Here is a 21,445-nt window from a genome sequence, read left to right as displayed (position 1 = left end):
TCAGATACTAAATGGCACGAATTTTCTTTCACTGTACAAATATATTATTGCAAGTTGTAAATATAGAAAATTAATTCTAAATGAATACAATATCTAATCACATTTGAATTCTTTTTATTGTATAACTTAATATGAGAAAATGGCAAACAGCAAATCGCTAAGCCAAACATAGATGTAGAATACGAATCATTTATATATAATTTATCGAGGAAGTAACATAAGCAATTTGTAAACTCATCTATTAATTAAATAAAAAAAAAAAAAAAAAGTACGGACAGAGGGACGGACAGGCGGACAAACACACGAACATCGTTAAATCGTCTTAGAATTTTACGACGACCCGAAACATATATAAATTGTAGGGTCGGAAATTGATAATTCGATATGTTGCAAATGGAATGACTAAATGAATATACCCCCTATTCTACGGTGGTGGGTATAATAAATATATCAAGCATATTTAAGCCTTGATTTTCAATTATTTTATAGAAATTAATCAAAAACTCTTCTTTAATTATGTCATAAAAATAAGAAAAAATCCTTTTTATGTAGCAAAGAAACGAATTTGACATATTTTTAAGTGTTCTCACTACTCAAAGGTCTTAAATATTTCTTTACTTCTTGGCAATTTCTTGTTTTTTAATTAAAATCTATTGATTTCCAAATGTGTGAAATATCAAAAGGATTTTATTTGGCAGTTGGTATTATATTTGCTATGCTGATAAAAATCCTTAATTAAAAGAAAACATAAAAATTATCAAATATATAACCCACACATAGATCTTTGCATACGGCCCAGCAGGTGGTCTATAACAGCGTACATACAGCCCAACAACTTGGGCTTTATATACACATATATGAACAATATTTGTCCCATACTGCTGGTCAATAATAGCAAACCCGCAAAACCTTTCTCTCAAATCTATGCCTAGCTATTTAGTATATAAACGACTACAACACTAAGAAAATTTGCTCTAAGACTCCATTTCTTGGGATAGTTATCAAATGCATAGGAGTAAAATTGCTTCCGTTTTTTGGCCAAAGAAGTATTGCTCTCTCTTTCTATCACTTCCTGCTTCTTAAATAGCACGAATATAATTTTATAACATATGCGATATCTACAATTAAAACTAGCCTTCCCACAATACACAGTGACGCAAAAGGGGGTAACCGATGTACTATGGTGAGGACAGAGGAACAGTCATGTGCGCCTATGAAATTTTGAAAGGACCTATTCTATCTTCAACAAGGAAGAGCGTGTTAACTTCGGCCGGGCCGAATCTTATATACCCTTCACCATGGATCGCATTTGTCGAGTTCTATGCGCGGTATCTCTTTTTAGGCAAACAAAGAATATGGAAAAAGAACTGTTATGCTATTGGAGCTATATCAAGTAATAGTCCGATTCGGACAATAAATGAATACTGAACATTGTAGAAGACATTGTGTAATATTTCAGTTCATTCGGATAAGAATTGCGCTTTGTAGGGGGTTAAGAAGCAAAATCGGGATATAGGTTTATATGGAAGCTGTATCAAGCCATTTATTTATTCAGACCACATTAGATACGTATGTTTAAGGTCGCGAAAGAAACTACTGCACAAAAATTCAGCCCAATCGGATAAGAATTGCGCCCTCTAGAGGCTCAAGAAGTAAGATCCCAGATCGGCTTATATGGCAGATAGGTTCTATACCGATTTGTGCCAAACTAGGCACAATTATTGGAAGTCAAAACAAAACAGCTCATGCAAAATTTCAGTTCAATCGGATGAGATTTGCGCCCTCTAGAGGCTCAAGAAGTCAAGATCCGAGATCGGTTTATATGACAGCTATACCAGATTATAAGCCGATTTAAATCATACTTAGCACAGTTGTTGGAAGTGATACCAAAACACTACGTGCTAAATTTCAGTCAAATCGGACAAGAATTGCGCCCTCTAGAGGCTCACGAAGTCAAGATCCCAGATCGGTTTATATGGCAGCTATACCAGATTATGAACCGATTTGAAACATACTTAACATAATTGTTGGAAGTGATACCAAAACACTACGTGCAAAATTTCAGTCAAATCGGATGGGAATTGCGCCCTCTAGAGGCTCAAGAAGTCAAGACCGAAGATCGGTTTATATGGCAGCTAAATCAAAACATGGACCGATTAGGCCCATTTACAATCCCAACCGACATCCGCTAATAAAAAGTATTTATGCAAAATTTCAAGCGGCTTCGAAAGTTAGCGTGCTTTCGACAGAGAGACGGACGGACAGATGAACGGACAGTCGGACGGACCGACGGACGGACATGGCCTGATTGGCTTAAAATGGCACGACGATCAAGAATATATATACTTTATGGGGTCTCAGACGCATACTTCGAGGTGTTACAAACAGAATGACCAAATTAGTATACCCCCATCCTATGGTGTATAAAAAATCCACTCACAAAAATACCAGATTTTTAGTTCAGAAGATACGGCCATTCCAAGTTGACCTTTTTTTCGATTGAAAAAAAAAGTGAAAGGACATTCGGCGCGGCCGAACTTTGGATAGCCACCACCTCGGGTATATCTGCACACCACCTTTCATCATAATCCGGGGAAAAATTCATAATTTATGCCCCATAGCAGATATATCGATATGTGGTCCGATTTGGAATAAATTCGGCACAAACATTGAGTGTTTTAATAAGTACAAGTCATGGTTCAATTTGTAGAAGAAAATAATGGTCTTTTTGGTAGGTATATCAAAATATAGACCGATCTGAACCGTATACGATATGGCTGTCGAAAAGCCTAACATTAGTCACTGTGTCAAATTTCAGTGAAATCGGATTATAATGCGCCTTTAATGGGACCAAAACTTTAAATCGAGATATCGGTCTTTATGGCAGCTTTATCCAAATCTGAACCAATCTGGGCCAAATTGAAGAGGGATGGCGAAGGCTCCAACACAATTCACTGTTCACATCGGACAATAAAAGCGCCTTTTATGGGTCCAAAACCATAAATCAAGGCATCGATCTTTATGACAGCTATATCCAAATCTGAACTGATCTGGGTCAAACTGCATAAATATGTCGAAGAGCCTATCACAACTCGAAGGCCCCAACACAATTCACAGTCCCAAATTTCGGCAACATCGGACAATAAAAGCGCCTTTTGTGGGTCCAAAACCATTAATCGAGGCATCGGTCTTTATGACAGCTATATCTAAATCTGAACTGATTTGGTCAGATTGCAGAAATATGTCGAAGAGCCTAACACAACTCACTGTCCCAAATTTCGGAGAAATCGGATGATAAATTCGCCTTTTATGGCCCCAAAAACTTAAATCGAGGGATCGGTCTGTATGGCAGCCATATTCAAATCTGAACCGATCTGGGCCAAATTGAAGAGCGCTTTCGAAGAGCCTAACACAACTCCATGTCCCATTATTCAGCGAAATCGGACAATAAATGCGCGTTTTATGGGCACAAAACCTTAAATCGAGAGATCGGTCTATATGGCAGCTATATCCAAATCTGGACCGATCTTGGCCAAATTGCAGAAAAATGTTGAAGGGCCTAACGCAATTCACTGTCCCAAATTTCGGCGAAATCGGCGCCTTTTGTGGCCCAAAACATTATATCGAGAGGTCGGTCTATATGGCAACGCTATCAAAGAGCCTAACACAACTCCATGTCCTTTAATGGACCCAAAACCTTAAATCGAGAAATCCGTCTATATGGCATCTATATCCAAATCTGGCCCGATTTAGGCCAAATTGAAAAAGGCTGTCGAGGAGCCTAACACAACTCACTGTCCTAAATTTGGGCAAAATCGGGCAATAAATGCGCCTTTTATGGGCCTAAGACCTAAAATCGAGACATCGGACTATATGACAGCTATATCCAAATCTGAACCGATCTGGGCCAAATTGAAGTGGATTGTTGACTGGCGTAACACAACTCACTGTCCCAATTTTCATCAAAATCGAATAATTAATGTGGCTTTTATTGGCCTAAGACCCTAAATCGGCGGCTCGGTTTATATGGGGGCTATATCAAGATATAGTCCGGTATAGCCTATCTTCGAACTTAATCTGATTATGGACAAGAAAAGAATCGGTGCAAAGTTTCAGCGCAATTTCTCTATTTTTAAAGACTGTAGCGTGATTTCAACAAATAGGAGGACAGGCGGACGGACATGGCTCGATCTTCTAAAATTTTAACTCTGATCAAGAATATATATACTTTATAGGGTCGGAAATGGATATTTCGATGTGTTGCAAACGAAATGGCAAAATAAATATAGCCCCATCCTTCAGTGGTGGGTATAAAAAGACATGAGGATTGGTGAAACCCGAGCGGGAGGATGAAGAACCGCCCGTTCCTACGCAAGCACGCCCGTACCTACGTCGGAGCTTGTGGCACCCCCCTGTCGGATTCATACAGTTCCCTCAAAAAACCTCAGGAGAGATACCAGAGGTACGTTCGCAAGTTCACCCAGATCACAGAAGAAACGACTCCCCAGAAAGAAGAGCCTACGTCTCTGCAGACCCGGACAGAAACACAACAAGTGCTCAATAGTCTCTTCCTCATCCTCATCGAGACAACTCCTACAGAAGTAATTGTGCGGTATCCCCATGCGCGACGCCCTGCGGCCTATGGCACAGTGTGCGGTTATGACCCCTGTCAAGGTACTCATCGACCTCTTATCGAACGCCAGCAACTCCCTCGTCCTCCTCCGGTCGATGACCGGCCATAGCGCCTTCGCAATCCGGCAATCATCTACCGAGTCCCACCTCGCCACTGTCGGCCATCCCATCTACTGTGTTCAGTAGCTCAACAAATGGCCCGTAGGCGTAAGACCGATGTCTGGTCCGCCTGGCGCAGGCGAACCCCAAAAGGCTTATTTTTAAAGGAAATTTTAGCAAAATTTGCTGTGTAAATTTAACATATATCACATTTTATAGAAAATTTTATTAAAATGTTTATTTCAAAAATTGTACTGGACTATTTTTAAAATATAATTTTTTGAAAATTTTATACAGTACTGGAATTTTTATATGAAACTAGCCAAACCGGGCCCGCTCCGCTGCGCTTTATTTAACTCTCTAATATCTTTTTAGGGTGGGTACACTTCTCCCCGAATGCGGATATCGAATTCGTGCCATTGTAGCCTATGACGCTGAACGCGTTCGAATCCTGGCGAGAACATCGGACAAAGCGGTGTTTATCCCTTCTTAATGTTGGCGACATATGCGAGGTGCAATGCCATGCATGGTCATTTAAATATTTTCCCCAAAGAGGTGTCGCACTGTGGGATGCCGTTCGGACCCAAATTTTAATACCATATTGGTTTTCTGGTCTCCAATACCTTTCATTTAATATCCTTATTGTGTCCATCGGACCACTTTGGGTAAGGGGGAGGATTCGCCTCCACTCGATATCCAAAAATTATTCAGACTATGTTTCCTTCCAAACAAACGAAAATCGGTTCACCCAAGTACCATATAGTCATAAGGGGCCCCATGGCATTTTTGAGGGGTGGCGTGACCCCCTATACTTCGATCTGATTTTGTATGCCAGATTCGTTATCTACTCCCGCATACTTTTCATTTGATACCCATATTGTCCTTATCGGTCAACTTTAGAATTTGGGTGATGTTTTTGGGGGCGGAACCTCCAGGGTTACCCCTTCCGTTATCAATAAATTATAAAGCCTATTTCTATTTCCTGACCATATTAGTAATCTACTCCCGAATACCTTTCATTTGAGTCCCATATTGTCATGATCGTCAAATAACCCTATTTTAAGGGGTTTTGGGGCTGGGGCGCCCCAGGTACATAGACCCAACTTTTATTATGAAATTCGTATTCTACTCTTGAATACCTTTCATTTGAATCCCATATTGTCTCGAGCGGTCGACTTTTTTTGGATAGTACTTTTGATATCAAAAAATTATAAAGCCTATGTTTCCTTGCAGATCAACCTACACAATCTGTGAACATTTCCAGGTACTTGGACCCAACTTTTATTATGAAGTTCATATTAACTTGAATCCCATATTGTCACGATCGGTCCCCTTTTATTTTTGGGTAGTACTTTGGGTTAGGGGGGAGGGTCCGACCCCTCCTGATATCAAAAAATTATAAAGCCTATGTTTCCTTGCAGATCAACCTACACAATCTGTGAACATTTCCAGGTACTTGGACCCAACTTTTATTATGAAGTTCATATTAACTTGAATCCCATATTGTCACGATCGGTCCCCTTTTATTTTTGGGTAGTACTTTTGGGTTAGGGGGAAGGGTCCGCCCCGATTCGATATCAAAAAATTATAAAGCCTATGTTTCCTTGCAGATCAACCTACACAATCTGTGAAAATTTCCAGGTACTTGGACCCAACTTTTATTATGAAGTTCGTATTCATTTGAATTCCATTTTGTCCCGATCGCTCCGCTTTTATTTTTGGGTAGTTCCTTTAGGGTAAGGGGGAGGGTCCGCCCCCCTCATAATATCAAAAAATTATATAGCCTATGTTTCCCTCCAGACCAACCTACATAATCTGTGAAAATTTCAAGGTATTCGGTTCAGCTTTTTTTTGGTAAAAGGTTTTGGTTTGATTTCTAGGAAATTTTGTAAAAATTTTCGTGGCTACAAAAAATTCTGTCAAAAATTTCATTTTAATGGGATTTTTTTTACCAAATTCCATTTATACAGCAAAATTTTGACATATTTCTATTTCCATCGCTAGTTTGAATAAAACTTCATTTCTGGGAGAAATTTTTAAATTTCTTGGAAATTTTTTCCTAACTTCATAACTACGTCGAAATCAATTTTTTGTAAGAAATTTAGGCAAAAAATCCTTTTTTTCTAGGATACATAAAGCCATCACCTCCTTTCCCCTTCTCCAGCCATAATGTACATAAAAGACTTACATGTTAAGAAAATTTCCTATAAGTATTCGATGGAATTTTCTTAAATGCAGTTGCTGCATTTTCTAACAAACTCTCCTTCTCTCTCTCTCGCTCACTATTGTGAATGGTAAGACCATAAGGACCTAATTGTTGTTGTGTCTACAACTAATACTAGCACACTAGCTGCACTAATACTATTGCCATAATCAAAATTTCTTAAAAATCTACTTCTCCATGACCCCTTTGAGCATAATACGGCTTAATGGCATGCATGTGTCATTCCTCCCCCTTAAATAATAATAATAACAACAACAATGCCAACAACAATTGTCCTTGCTGTACTGTGTTAATGTATGCAATCTGTCTCTGTACATTTTATATTCTGCATAAAATGCATTTTCTCCAAATAATAATGCAATAGAGCAGTGCAAAATGCAGCAGCAAACACAACAACAACAACAACAACAACACTACTAGCACTGGTTGCTGCAACTACTAACGAACCCTGTCCTTCTCAATGGCAGAAATGTCCTTTTAAGCTGAAACCCTGAAAGGCAAGTATACAAAGACCAGCAAGAGGTTGAGGTTTGCTCAGGACATACTCTTAAGCTGCTGCAGAATGCTGCTGTACGTACATCACTGAGAGACATTAGACTACTTGTCATTATTGTTCATTTACTTAAAAGTTTCGAACAATTTTATGAATAACAAACTTAAATACATACCGCCATAGTTGAAGGCAAGCACTCGCACACACCAACATTCACTATTTGAACACTCATACGCATGTATACAAGTATATGAAATGGTCGGCGAACACAAATGCCTTAACTATAAATAATGGAGTGAAAATGAAGGAAAAGCTCACCGAACTCAAAGGCAGACTAAAACATACGCAAGGATATGAAGGATATGTTGTCAAAAATATTGGCCACTAACAGACATTGTGTTAAAAATTTCCTTTCCATTGAGAATTTTGTCAAAAGTTCAATTCCTTTCTGTTGGAAATTTTGTCAAAATTTCATTACTGTAGAAAATTATGTCAAAATTTTCATTTCTAAAGAAAACTTTGTCAAAAATGCATTCATATAAGGAATTTTGACAAAATTTCTTTCCAAGCCAAGAAGACAAAGTTATAAAATTCCTTTTTTATTAAAAAATTTTCTCAAAATTTCATTTCTATAGAAAAGGTTAGGTTCTATGGGTTGCCCACCATAGGTGAGTTCACTCGGAGGCCAGTTTGGCCCATTGTGATACCTTAGAAATAAAGAGAAGAGAAAGAAGAAGTTAGCACTCGGACCATATCCCGAGGTTATACACGAGTAAAAGAAACAGGAGGAAAGGAAAACCAGAGTGAGAAGGTAAAATGCCCTTCCCCACGCAAGCAAGTATGTGACTTCAACGCAGCTTATGGCAAAAGACCCCCCAGGAGACCTCAGAAGCCCTCCCCGAGGTACATTCGCAATACCACCCATTTTGCAGAAGAACCGCTTCCCCAGAAAGCATAGCCTGCGTCTCTGCAGACCCGGACATGAACATAGCAAGTGCACGATAGTCTCCTCTTCATCCTCCTCAAGACAACTCCCTCAGAAGTCATTATGCGGTATTGCCAAGCGCGACGCCATGCCTATGGCCTATGGCAAAGTGTCCGGCTATGACCCCGGTTAAGGTGCTCGAACGCCAGTAACTCCCTTGTCCTCCTCCGGTCGGTTACAGGCCACAGCGCCCTAGCAGTTCTGCATCAGCCGAGACTCATCTTGCCACCGACTTCGCTCTGGCCATCTCTTCTACTTTGTTCAGTAGTTCGACAAATGGCACGCGGCCAAGACCGGTGACTGGTTCGCCCGACACAGACGAACTCCTCTTGGTGCATTTGTCCGCCCCCTCATTTCGTGGAATCCCCATGCCAGCGTCACATTGTGGACTCGGAGCCTATCCAGGATCTACAAACAATCTGCCATACACCTCGACCTCACCGTCCCCGACCACACCGTTCCCGACCTCACCGTCCTCAAACCCAAGGCCTTGAACGCCGTCATTCCGTCCACTTAATCCTGAGTTTTGTGGGCGTTAAATACCTTACCAGAATTTCTCTCGGGACAACTGTAATTTCACATACCTCTGCCTGAAAGTCCGTACACGTGTCCATAAGTCTCATATACATACCGACATTGAGTGGTGTAGACCCTCAATCCAGTCTGTGACTCCATCTTGGAGTCATCAGTGAAGATCAAGGTCTCATTGAATGCTTTTATACCAGTCGGTACCGGTGGCAGGTAGTCGAAGATCCTTCTCAGTTTACCCTCCCCATTCATAACATCCAGAATGGAACTGTGGCTATTAGTGTCGTCCTTCAGCATACCGAGCTGCCTTAGCGCGACCTTGGCGGCACACTTCCATATATAGACTCCAAAAGGCTGCATATCCAGCATTGATTCCAGACCTGCCTGCAGTATGGATCTCAGTGCAACTGCGACCCAGTGTAGGTCAGTCTTTAGATCTTCTCGAGTTCTCTCGGCTCTCTAACCTCCAGAATGAAACTGCGCTCGCGAGTGTCCTCCTTCAGCATACCAAGCTCTCTCAGCCTTGGCTAGACCTTGGCGGCATAGTTCCGAATAAAGACCCTAATAGGTTGCATATCCAGCATCGCTCCCAGACCTGCCTACAGTACGGATCTCAGCGCAACTGTGATCCAGACGCAGGCCAGTATCCGGCCCTTTTCGAATTCCCTCGCACGCGTGCTATTTTCCACGGCCCTCTACCATACCAGTGATCCATATGTCAGTACAGGTCTCGCAATGGTCGTATTCATCCAAAAATTTTTCTTTGGGGGCTACCTCCCATTTCCTACCCCCAATTCAGTTTTTGACTCCATCTTGGAGCCATCAGTGAAGATCGAGGTCTCATCCTAATCAAACACAACATTCGTCCTCCATTCATCCCTCCCTCCTCTCTAACATCCATAATGACACTGTCGCCGTAAATGTTCTCTTTCAACAAGCCGAGCTTCTTCAGCCTTAGCGCGACCTCGACGGTGCAGTTCCAAACATAGGCCCCAATAGGTTGCATATCCAGAATCGGTACAGGTCTCAGTGCCCCTGTGACTCAGACGCAGGCCAGTGTCTGGACCTTCTCGATATCTCTCGTGTGAGTGTTCTTTTTCACGGCTCTCTAACATCCATAATGGAACTGTGGTCGTAAGCATGCCGAGCTCCCTTAGCCTAAGCCCAACATTATAGGCGCAGTTCCAAATAAAAGCACCAATATGCTGCATATTTAGCATCGCTTCCAGACCTGCCTGCAGTATGGATCTCAGTGCAATTGTGACCCAGGGCCAATTCAAATTCCTTCGTACGAGTGCTCCTCTCCACGGCCCTTTACCATACCACTGCCACATAAGTCTGTACTGATCTCACAATGGCCGTATTCATCCAATAAATCATCTTGGGCGTTAAACTTCAATTGCTACCGAATATCTTCCTGCGGGAGTAAAAAGCGCACAATTGCTTACGGCCTCTTTCCTCGATACTCCACTTCCAGGACAGCTCCGAATCGATGACTATGTCAAGGTACTTGACCTCATTCGGCAGTTACCAGGTGATCCCGTCCAAGGGCGGGAGTTTGAACTCCGGTATCTTAAATATGCGAGTGAAAAGCACCGGCTCCGTCTTCCCTGGGTTGGTCCTTAACACTTTTCTGGCACCCCATTGCGACTGCCTACTTTTAACTCTTCCATTATTTCGCTAATCGTCGATAGAAACCTGCATCGGAACAGCAACACGGCGTCGTTCGCATTAGCGCCATCTCTGCCAAGAACCAACAGCCCCTATACCATACAAGTGCCTTACACGTCAGTACTGGTCTCACAATGGTCATATACTGTCAATAAATGATCTTGGGGGTTGACCCTCACTTCCTACCGAACATCCTCATGCAGGAGTAGAAAGCGCACAATGCCTTATGGCCTCTTCCCTCGGTATTACTTTTCCAGGACAGCTTCGATTTGAGGACTGTGCCAAGGTACATCGCATACCTTCGACAGTTGCAGGGTGATTCCCTCCAAGAACGGGAGATAGAACATCAGTATCTTGTACCTGAGCGTGAAGAATACAAGCTCCGTCTTCCCTAAGTTAGTCCTTAACACTTTTCTGGTACCCCATTGCGACTACCTACTTAGGGATTCTGCCATAATCTCGCTAAACGTCGACGGAAACCTGCCTCGGACCAGCAACACGACGTCGTTCGCATTAGCGCCATCTCTGCCAAGAACCAACAGCCCCTATACCATACCAGTGCCCTACATGTTAGTACTGGTCTCACAATGGCCGTATACATAAAATAACTCATCTGGGGGGTGTACCCCCCACTTACTACCGAACATCTTCTACAGAAGTAAAAAGCGTACAATGCCTTACGGCCTCTTTTCTAGGACAGCTTCGAATAGAGGGCTATGCCAAGGTACTACGCCCCCTTCGACAGTTGCAGTGTGATTCAGTCCAAGGACCGGAGTCTGACCTCCAATTTCATGTATCTGATCTTAAAAAGTACCAGTTTCATCTTCCCTGGGTTGTTCCTCAACCCATTTCTGGTACCCCATTGCAACAACCTGCTCAGTGAGCCTTCCATGATCTCGATAATCGTAGACAAAAACCTGCCTCGTACCAGCAACACGACGTCGTTCTAATTAGCGATTATTTTCGTGCCATCCCCGCAGAGATCCAACAGGATTTCATTCATCATGAGGTTCGGTGAGGACACCCCACCCTGGGGCGTTCCTCTTGTCATCCGCCCACATTTTCTCCTAGGTTCACATTAATAATCCTGCCACAAAGCATATCATTAGTCCACTGGTAGATTATGGGGTAAATCCCCATGCGGCCCAGTGGCGCGGCTAATGATCCTATCACCACGTTATTGGTGGCTCCCCCAAAATCCAAGAAGACCGCCATACTGTACTCCTTTTGCCGGAGGGACGTTTCGCCCTCTCTTACCACTTCGTGAATGGCCAACCTTCATCGACCAGCCATTGAGGTATGCATGTTGTGCCCCACTGAAGTTTTCCCGCGTCAGCCCTTTTCTCACTTTCAGTTTTATTAGTCCTTCCACAGTTTTAAATAAAAACGATGACAGACTAATGGGCCTATAATCATTGGTCGTGCAGTGGTTTCTTTTTCCCGCCTTAGGCAAAAAGACCACCCTGACCAACCTCCATGCCCTTGGTATGTAGGGCCAAGCCAGGATCGCCTGGAAAATCAGTTTTAGCCAGGGTAGGATGCCCGCCCGGAAAATTGCATCTCTGCATCAGAAGTTCCACCGTCTCCTCATCAATCTCGATTTAAGTCCCCTGCTCCTTCCTCAGGAAGCTAGGAGTGCTAGGACCACGTAGCGCAGAGGTTAGCATGTCCGCCTATGAACGCCTGGGTTCGAATCCTGGCGAGACCATCAGAAAAAATTTTCTGCGGTCGTTTTCCTCTCCTAATGCTGGCAACATTTGTGAGGTACTATGCCATGTAGTACTTCTCTCCAAAGAGGTTTCGCATTGCGGCACGCCGTTCGGACTCGGCTATAAAAAGGAGGCCCCTTATCATTGAGCTTAAACTTAAATCGGACTGAATTCATTGGTATTCCTGTTCCTTAATGGAATATTCACGGGCAAAATTGGAATTTTAGATGCCTCACTAGTGCTTGCAATTCCCTACAGAATTTCGCCCAGGAATTCATCTTCGCCTTTCTTGTCTCGTATTTGAAATTGCCGAGGGTTTCAAGATATTCGTCGTGCCATCTCGGCAAGATCCAACAGGCACGAAGATAATAACTTATGCGGCCGACATCGTGTTGCTGGTCCGAGGCAGATTTCTGTCACTGAGTAGGTTGTGGCAAAGGGTTACCAGAAGGGAAGACGGAGCTGGTGCGCTTGACGATCAGATGCCAGATACCGAAGTTCAGACTCCTGTTCTTGAACGGGATCACATTGCAACTGTCGAAGGAGGCGTTCTGCGTCTTGATCACAGGGGCACTGAGATCCGTGCTGTATGTCTGGAAGCGATGTTGGATATGCAGCCTATTGGGGCTTATATTCGGAACTGCGCCGCCAAGCTCGCGCTGAGGCTAAGGGAGCTCGGCATGCTGAAAAAGCACACTTACGGCTACAGTTTTATTTGGATATGTTACGAGGGCGGAGGGTAAACTGCGAAGGATCTCCTACTACCAGCCTGGGATGCGGGAATTCACGATTCCTTTTCCTGGGAGGGATGAATAAAGGGCGAATGCTGTGTTTGAGATGAGACCTCGATCTTCACTGCTGCCACCAAGATGGCAAGATGGCTTTATTAAAAAGCCTTCTACTCTCCCCCTGAGCACCTTCAGCTCTGGGGACCACAATGACTGGCTGGGTGAACAAGGCGGTAATCGTTTGGGACATGCTTTCAAAAAGGCCTCATACAGGCAACCCGTGACAAGATCTACTGCGTCCTCCAGTTCCCTTGCGTCCTCAAGAGGCCCTTTTGGAGGCCCCAGCTTCTGCATTTTTTCTTTGAACTTCTCCCAGTTGGACTTTCTCGGGTTTCTGTATGGTCTCCTCTACCTTATTCCGTGCTCGACCTGAAAACATATCCTATAGTGATCGAAAAAGAAGCACTGCGGGGGGAGACGTTCCAGCCCAAGACTTACAATTTCGTTGCTATAGGAAATTTTGTTCAAATTTCATTTCTATAGGAAATTTTGTCAAAATTTCAATAGGAAATTCTGTCAAGATTTCATTTCTATAGGAAATTTAGTCAAAATTTCATTTCTATAGGGAATTTTGTCAAAATTTCATTTCCTGAGGAATTTTGGTCAAAATTTCACATCTATGGAAAATTTTAGAAAAATTTCATTTTCATAGAACATTTTTTAAACTAACCTCCTATTTCTTGCAAATTCAATGATGCTGGTGGTAGCTGCTGTCAGTAAAGAAAATGCGGAAAGTATGTCCTTTAACTGAATTAACTTGTTCCCTCGTCACACCAGCTACAATAACAACAAAATGTTCAGCTTTTAAACTGGCATCGTAACAAGGAAGTGTAGCTACCTAAGTATGTACAGCGACAATGAGCAGTCTGAAATGCATTCTCTTTCACACACATGTTTACGGGCCTTATTCGTCCTGGTGTTCATTTGTGTGTGTGTGTGTGCGTATGTTTAGAATCTATGCAATAATATTTGTTACAATAAATATATCGACGGCCAAGTCTACTGACTCATACTCGTACTAAATATGCATTTTACAATAGTGTGAGTGTGTTTGCTCCTTGCAATTTCCTTATTAAAGAATGTGGCAATAGGAATGAGTGTACATGAAGTCTTGCTTAGACTTTGCCCCATTGTCTTTTCGATTTTCGGGCAGAAGTTTAAAATTTGCATTTTAATTTAAGTGTTTATGTGGGGGCGAAGTTTATACATATGAAAATATGTATATTGGGGTGGGTCAGCGACCTTATGAAAAAAATTTCAAATTTTAAGAAATGAATTTTTATAATTGGGAAATTTTATTAAAATTGCAAATTTATAGGCAATTTTGTCAAATTTCTAATTCTGCACAAAATTTTGTCAATTCTGTGCTCCTATAGGAAATATTGTCAAAATTTCATTTCTATAGGAATTTTTATCCAAATTTCACTTCTATAGGAATTTTTGTCCAAATTTCATTTCTGTAGGGAATTTTGTCAAAATCTCGTTTCTTTAGGAAATTTTGTCAACATTTTATTTCTATAGGAAATTTTGTCAAATTTTCTAGCCAAAAAATATCATTTCTATAAGAAACTAGCCGAACTGGGCCCGCTACGCTGCGCCTACTTTAACTCTCAAATATATTTTTAGGGTGGGGACACTTCGTCCTGAATGCGGATATCGAATTCGTGCCATTGTAGCCTATTACGTTGAACGCGTTCGAATCCTGGCGAGAACATTGGACAAAGCAGTGGTTGGTGACATTTGCGAGTTACAATCCCTGCATAGTCATTTAAAACATTTTCCCCAAACAAATGTCGCACTGTGGGACGCCGTTTGGTTTCGGCCATAAAAAAAGTTCCCTTATCATTGAGTTTAAAGTCGAATAGAAAAGCACTCATTGATGTGTGAGAGTGGTTTATGGGTGGGGCTGCCCCCCTAGGTATTCCATCCAAAATTTGGATGCCAATTTTTTGTTTTTAGGTTAGGTTAGGTATAGGAGAGCACAATAAATTTCGCTTAAATCGCACTACCAATCTCCGAGATCTGGCGTTTCTGAAAATAAGGGTCAAGGGGAGGGTCCGCTCCCCCTTCAGATAGCAAAAAATTTAGTACCCTATTTTCACCTCGGGTTTATGATGCACCATCTGTGATAATTTCAATTTCAAATCGGTTCAGACGTTTTTGAGTCTATGCGGAACAAACAAACCGACAAACGACACCATAGAATGGGGGTATACTAATTTCGTCATTCCGTTTGTAGCACCTCGAAATATTCATCTAAGACCCTATAATGTATATAGATATTCTCGTCTTGACGTCAATCTAGCCATGTCCGTCCGTCTGTCGAAACCACGCTTACTTTCGAAGGAGTAAAGATAGGCGCTTGAAAATTTTCCACAAATACTTCTTATCAGTGTAGGTCGGTTGGGATTATAAATGGGCCAAATCCGTATATGTTTTGAGATAGCTGCCATATAAACCGATCTTGATATTGATATTACCCTCAACAACTGTGCTAAGTATGCTTGAAATCGCTACATGACCTGATATAGCTGCCATATAAACCGACCTTGGATCTTGACTTCTTGAGCCTCTAGATTTGGCTGAAATTTTGCACAACGGCTTCTCTCATGACCTTCAATGTACGCGTATGGTCTGAATCGATCTATAGCCTGATACAGCTCCCATATAAACCAATCTCCCTATATGCTTCTGGAGCCCCAAAAATGCGTCATTCCTATCCGAATGGACCGAAATATTTCCCAATGCCTTCTACAGTGGTCTTCAACATTCAGTTCATTTATGGTCCGAATCGGACCATATATGAACTGAGACGCGTTTCGGTTTTGGTTAGAATACTTTTCCACCATATTGGGTGTGATGGCTTCAAGGTCCGCGCGTTGGTATGTTGTACTTGAATCGTATTTATTGCGAAAACGCCTCTATGATACAATTATCATATTAACCACGCTCGACAACCCTGTCTATTAGCTGTACTTTTCCCAATATATGTGTTTTCGTATAATGACAGACTTTTTTTCTGCGACAATTACACTACTTGCATGGTGCACATGATTCTGTGCATCTGTTGGAAGTTGAATTGATGGCTTCAAACGCTAGACAAAGGCAACGGCTCTCGCAGTTGGTCCGTCTGCCCAGGTTCGAATCCCGGCCGGTCTCTGCCAAATTTTTTAATTTTCAAGTGTTTGTGACCATAAGGGCGAAGATCATTAAATTTCACAATTTTTGTTTATTTCTCTTTCCAGACGAGCTCATGAGAAGGAGAATATTATTTGCTAATCGAAAAGGAAAGCCAGAGATAGCAGCGCACACAAACCACTATGGGGGAAAAGCTTATTTTATGGAAATTTTGTCATAAGTTTTGATTTCTATGGGAAATTAGGTCAAAATTTCGTTACCATAGGAAAGGTTGTGAAAATTTTTATGGAAAATTTTCGCAAAATTTAATTTCTAGCGGAAATTTTTGTAAATATTTCAATTCTATGGAAAATTTAAACAAAATTTGATGTTCGTGTGAAACTTTTTTTTTAATGAATTTTTTGTTTTTAATTCATTTTCCTTAAGAAATTTTGTCAAAATTTAGCATTAATGAGGATTTTTATCAAAATTTCATGAGAAATGTATTAAATTTTCATTCTCAAGAAAATTTTAACAAAATTTTATTTCTATGGGAAATTATGTCAAAATTCCATTTTTATGGGAAATTTTGTCAAAATTTTATTTCCATAAGAAATTTTGTCCGCAGTCTTTTATTTTAACTCGATCTTCTCTCAGTCCATTGCTTCCATCTTTTCTCAAACCCCAACCGAAATCCAAAACGAATTTAATTAGACATCATTACAACATAGGTCCTCTAATTTCTACACCCTCATAGTTGTGTAGATGTGCCTCAGATGGGGAACTTGCAAATGATGATATTGCCATGAATGGGTGAGTGTGTATGTGTGTGTGTGTGTGTGTGTGTGCGTGTGCGTATTTGCAAATCTGTATTTCCAAACATGGGTTTATTAATGCCCAACAAAGACAAAACTTAAGCAATCGCCAAAGAATACACACCATACACACCGTCGAGCACATTATTATCCAGAAACTTGTCTCTACCAAATGTCAGTCTGTCCGTCCTGCCGTCCAGGCAACTTGTAGTCATGTGGTTGCCTGATTATATAGCATCCTAGGGCACACCGAGTGGGGAAAGGGCGAGAGATGCAAATGTCTAAGGCTTGAGAAGCTGACAATGAAAAAGGGGCTGAGTGAGAAGCATGGCCATATGCAAATGTCTAAATGAAGTTTTATGTTGTAGCCCAAAAAGGATTTCACAGGACTGGACAAATTTCTAATTGTATTGCTGCCGCTGCCATTGCTGCTGTTGTTGCTGCTGTTGGTCTGCATTAGCATTGACTTCGAACATTTTTAATCAGGAACTCTACAATGTACGTCTACATTTGCACCACACTTGGACCCCTTTTGCAGCTCCAATCTCCTACTTCCCTTATTAGATCACAAAGTTTAGTTTTGTTCCAAAATCCAAAAGAGTTGTTGACAGTTCTTTGCGTTTGTGTGCCTGTGTTTGCCAAGGAGGTTAAGACAATAGCTGCGTTGGAGGGTAAGGGGAACAGATTTCGATGCTTGGTCCATTCCATCCATCTATCTTTGCATTAAGAAAGTGCACAAACTCGGAAAACAAGATTTTCATGTTATAATGCAAAATGTATGAATATCCTGCGTAAGTCAATGTATTAAATTCAAAATGAGTTGAACAACTTGGTTGACTACAGGAGCAGCAGTGGAGGTTATGGTGAAAGGCTTGGTTCTTCCACTTGCAAAGGACATGCCATGAGTTATGCTGGAAATGTAAATTTTCCAAAATGTATTGTGTGTCGGTAATGCTAAATAAAGAAAACTAAGTGTAGACTTTTAATGATATGCATTAGAAGCTTAATTAATGCAGCGACGTAGGTGAATTGTAGTAATAAAGGGGTCATTAAATATTGGTTTATAATGGCAACCTCTACTACACATTTGGGATTTGTTTTGCTGTCACCACTAATTCGCTTTCGAGACTTGTAGAGATGAATTCAATAGAGGAAAAGTGACTCATAATTTGTAGTGAGAACTTTCAAGGGGAGACCTTCTAAAAGTGTTATGACAGAAAATGAGAGAGAAAGGTCTTGGTGCTTAGTGACACCTATATAACAATGTGGCCGGAAAATCCTGAGTTTAGATTTGTTGTGGGACAAACTTTCCAACCAACTCAGAAATACGTGACCAAGTAAAAGGACAAACTCTGAAACCACATTCAAGCTGGAGGAGTAGTGTGACGATGAAAGTCAGCAGGCTTCATTTTCGCCCACTCTTCAGCCATTTCGAAAAAGAATTGCGCCCTTTAGGGGCTCAAGAAGTAAAATAGGGAGATCGGTTTATGTGGGAGCTGTATAAGGCTATAGACAACTTCAGACCATTTTTGACACCTATATTGAAAGTCATGGGAGAAGCCGTTGTATAAAATTTCGGACAAATCGAATATTAATTGCGCTCTCTAGAGGCTCAAGAAGTCAAAATCCCAGTTCGGTGTATATGGCAGCTATATCAGGTTATGAATCGATTTGAGCCATATTTGGCTCACTTGTTGAAAGTCATAAAAAAACCCCTCACGCGAAGTTTCAACCAAATCGGATACGAATTGCGCCCTCTAGAGGCTCAAGAAGTCAAAACCCCAGATCGGTTTATATGGCAGCTATATCAGGTTATGAACCGATTTGAACCATACTTAGCACATTTGTTGAAAGTCATAACAAAACACCTCATGCTAAATTTCAGCCAAATCGGATAGGAATTGCGCCCTCTAGAGGCCCAAGAAGTGTAGATCCAAGATCGGTTTATCGGTCATAACAAAACACCTCATGCAAAATTTCAGTCAATTTGAATAAGAATTGCGACCTCTAGAGGCTCAAGAATTCAAGATCCAAGATCGGTTTATATGGCAGCTATATCAGGTTATGGACCGATTTAAACCATACTTAGCACATTTGTTGGAAGTCATAACGGAACACCTCTTGCAAAATTTCAGCCAAATCAAATAGGAATTGCGCCCTCTTGTGGCTCAAGAAATGAAGATTTAAGATTGGTTTATATGGCAGCTATATCAGGTTATGGACCGATTTAGACCATACATAGCTCAGTTGTTAGAAGCCATAACGAAACACGACAAGTGAAATTTCAGTCAAATCGGATAGGAATTGCGCCTTCTAGAGTCTCAAGAAGTCAAAACCCCAGATGGGTTTATATAGCATATTAACCGATTTGAACCATATTTGATCCAGTTGTTGAAAGTCTAAACAAAACACCTCATGCAAAATTTCAGTTAAATCGGATAGGAATTGCGCCCCCTCTTAGCTTAAGAAGCCTCAAGCCCCAAGATCGATTTATTTGCAGCTATATCGAAACATGGACCGATATAGCCCATTTGCAATCCTTGCCGACCTACACTAATAAAAAGTATTTGTGCAATATTTCAAGTTGCTGGCTTTATTCCTTCGAAAGTTACCGCGCTTTCGACAGACAGATGGACGGACGGACATGGCTAGATCGACTTAAAATCTCATGACGATAAAGAATTTCTATACTTTATGGGATCTTAGACGACTATTTCGAGGAGTTACAAACAGAATGACGAAATTAGTATACCTCCATCCTAAGGTGGAGGCACGTTTTTTTTCAAAACAGGTACATGGCGAAGGCCATGATGATCGCATATAAAGAGAGACGCATCGGGTACTCGAGACAGCCATTGAAGGAGCCAGAAGTCGTGCAGACGTGGTGAGTCGAGTTAGCTAAGAGTGCCTTACTACCTCCAACATATTAGGGTGTGCCCATTCGTCGCCCAGTGCCTAGTTATAACAGAGTGCCCTCTTGCCTCTTAGCTTGTGAATAGGGTACATTACATTAGGGTGTGCCTTCTTGCCACCGCGCTCGATATCCCACTTTAATCAACGGAGTTACCTCTTTATCGCCTACTCATGCCGCCAGTTAATGAACCAGAATAGTTCCGTGCACTAGGGTGTGCTTCCAAACCATCAACCCGTGTATTGTGTCGTATAATAAGGTGTGCCTAGTTGCCACTAACTTGCCACCGCTCCCGAAACCCCACATTTAATAACAGATTGTCCTTTTTCGCCCCGTGTGTACGACACACCGGCTGTGCGACTTGACACTCTCTTGCCACCGCACCCGAAATCCCACTTCTATCAATGGAGTGTCTTCTCTCGCTTCCTCGTGGCGATAGCTAGTGAGCTCGAACAGTGTAGTATACTAGGGTGTTCCTCCCAGCCACCAACCCGTGTATTGTGCCGTATAACAGGGTGTGCCTCCTTGCCACCGCGCCCGAAACTCCACTTTTTTTTATGAACGAAGTGCGCTCCTCGTACCGTCCCTGAGTTAACCCGAATAGTGCCGTGTACTAGGGTGTGCCTCCTAGTCCCCAACCTGTGTGTTGTGTCGTATAATAGGATGTGCCTCTTTGCCACCCTTTGGCCATCGCGCCCGAATCAGCACTTTTATGAATGGAGTGCCCGCTCTCGCCTTCTCTTCCGTCAGCTAGTGAACCCGAACAGTGCCGTTTACTAGGGTGTGCCTCCTAACCACCACCCCGCGTATTGTGCCGTATAATAAGGTGTGCCCCCTTGCACCGCACCAGAAACATCACTTTCTATCAACGGAGTGTCCTCTCTTGCCTCCTCGTACCGTCACTTAGTTATTCCGAATAGTGCTTGGGTGTACCTCCTAGCCACCAACCCGCGTATAATGCCGTATAATAGGATCTGCCTAGTTGCCACTAGCTTGCCACCACTCCCGAAACACCACTTTTAATAACGGAGTGTCCTTTCTCGCCTCTCTGTGCCGTTCCCCGACGGACGCGAACATTGCCGTGCATTAGGGTATGGCCCCTGACACCAAACCCAGTATCGTATGGATGTGACTTCCTTCGTTTACAGTGCCCGAATATCTCGCTTCGCAACGGTGTGACCTTCCGCATCTTCGTGCCGTGACGTGTATCAGGGTGTGCCTACTAGCCACCCATCAGTGCTGTCTAACCCTAGTGCCCAACCGTATATTAGGGTGTGCCAGCTCGTCAACCGACCCACCGAGCCCCTCAGCGACCGTGTCCCCGAAACAAACCCCTCATCTTTTGGCTTTAAGACTCCATCCAGCAAATAAAACATATAAAACCAAATTAAAAGCGTTTCACACTCTCTCGGTCCCAGATCAAATACATTACCTTGCCGCCGGTGAGGTTTACCCCAGCACCCACAAGCAACT

Source organism: Stomoxys calcitrans, chromosome 5 (genome assembly GCF_963082655.1).
Source record: "Stomoxys calcitrans chromosome 5, idStoCalc2.1, whole genome shotgun sequence".
NCBI lineage: Eukaryota > Metazoa > Arthropoda > Insecta > Diptera > Muscidae > Stomoxys > Stomoxys calcitrans.
The sequence above is the reverse complement of the archived record's forward strand: the minus strand, read 5'-3'. Positions refer to the sequence as shown.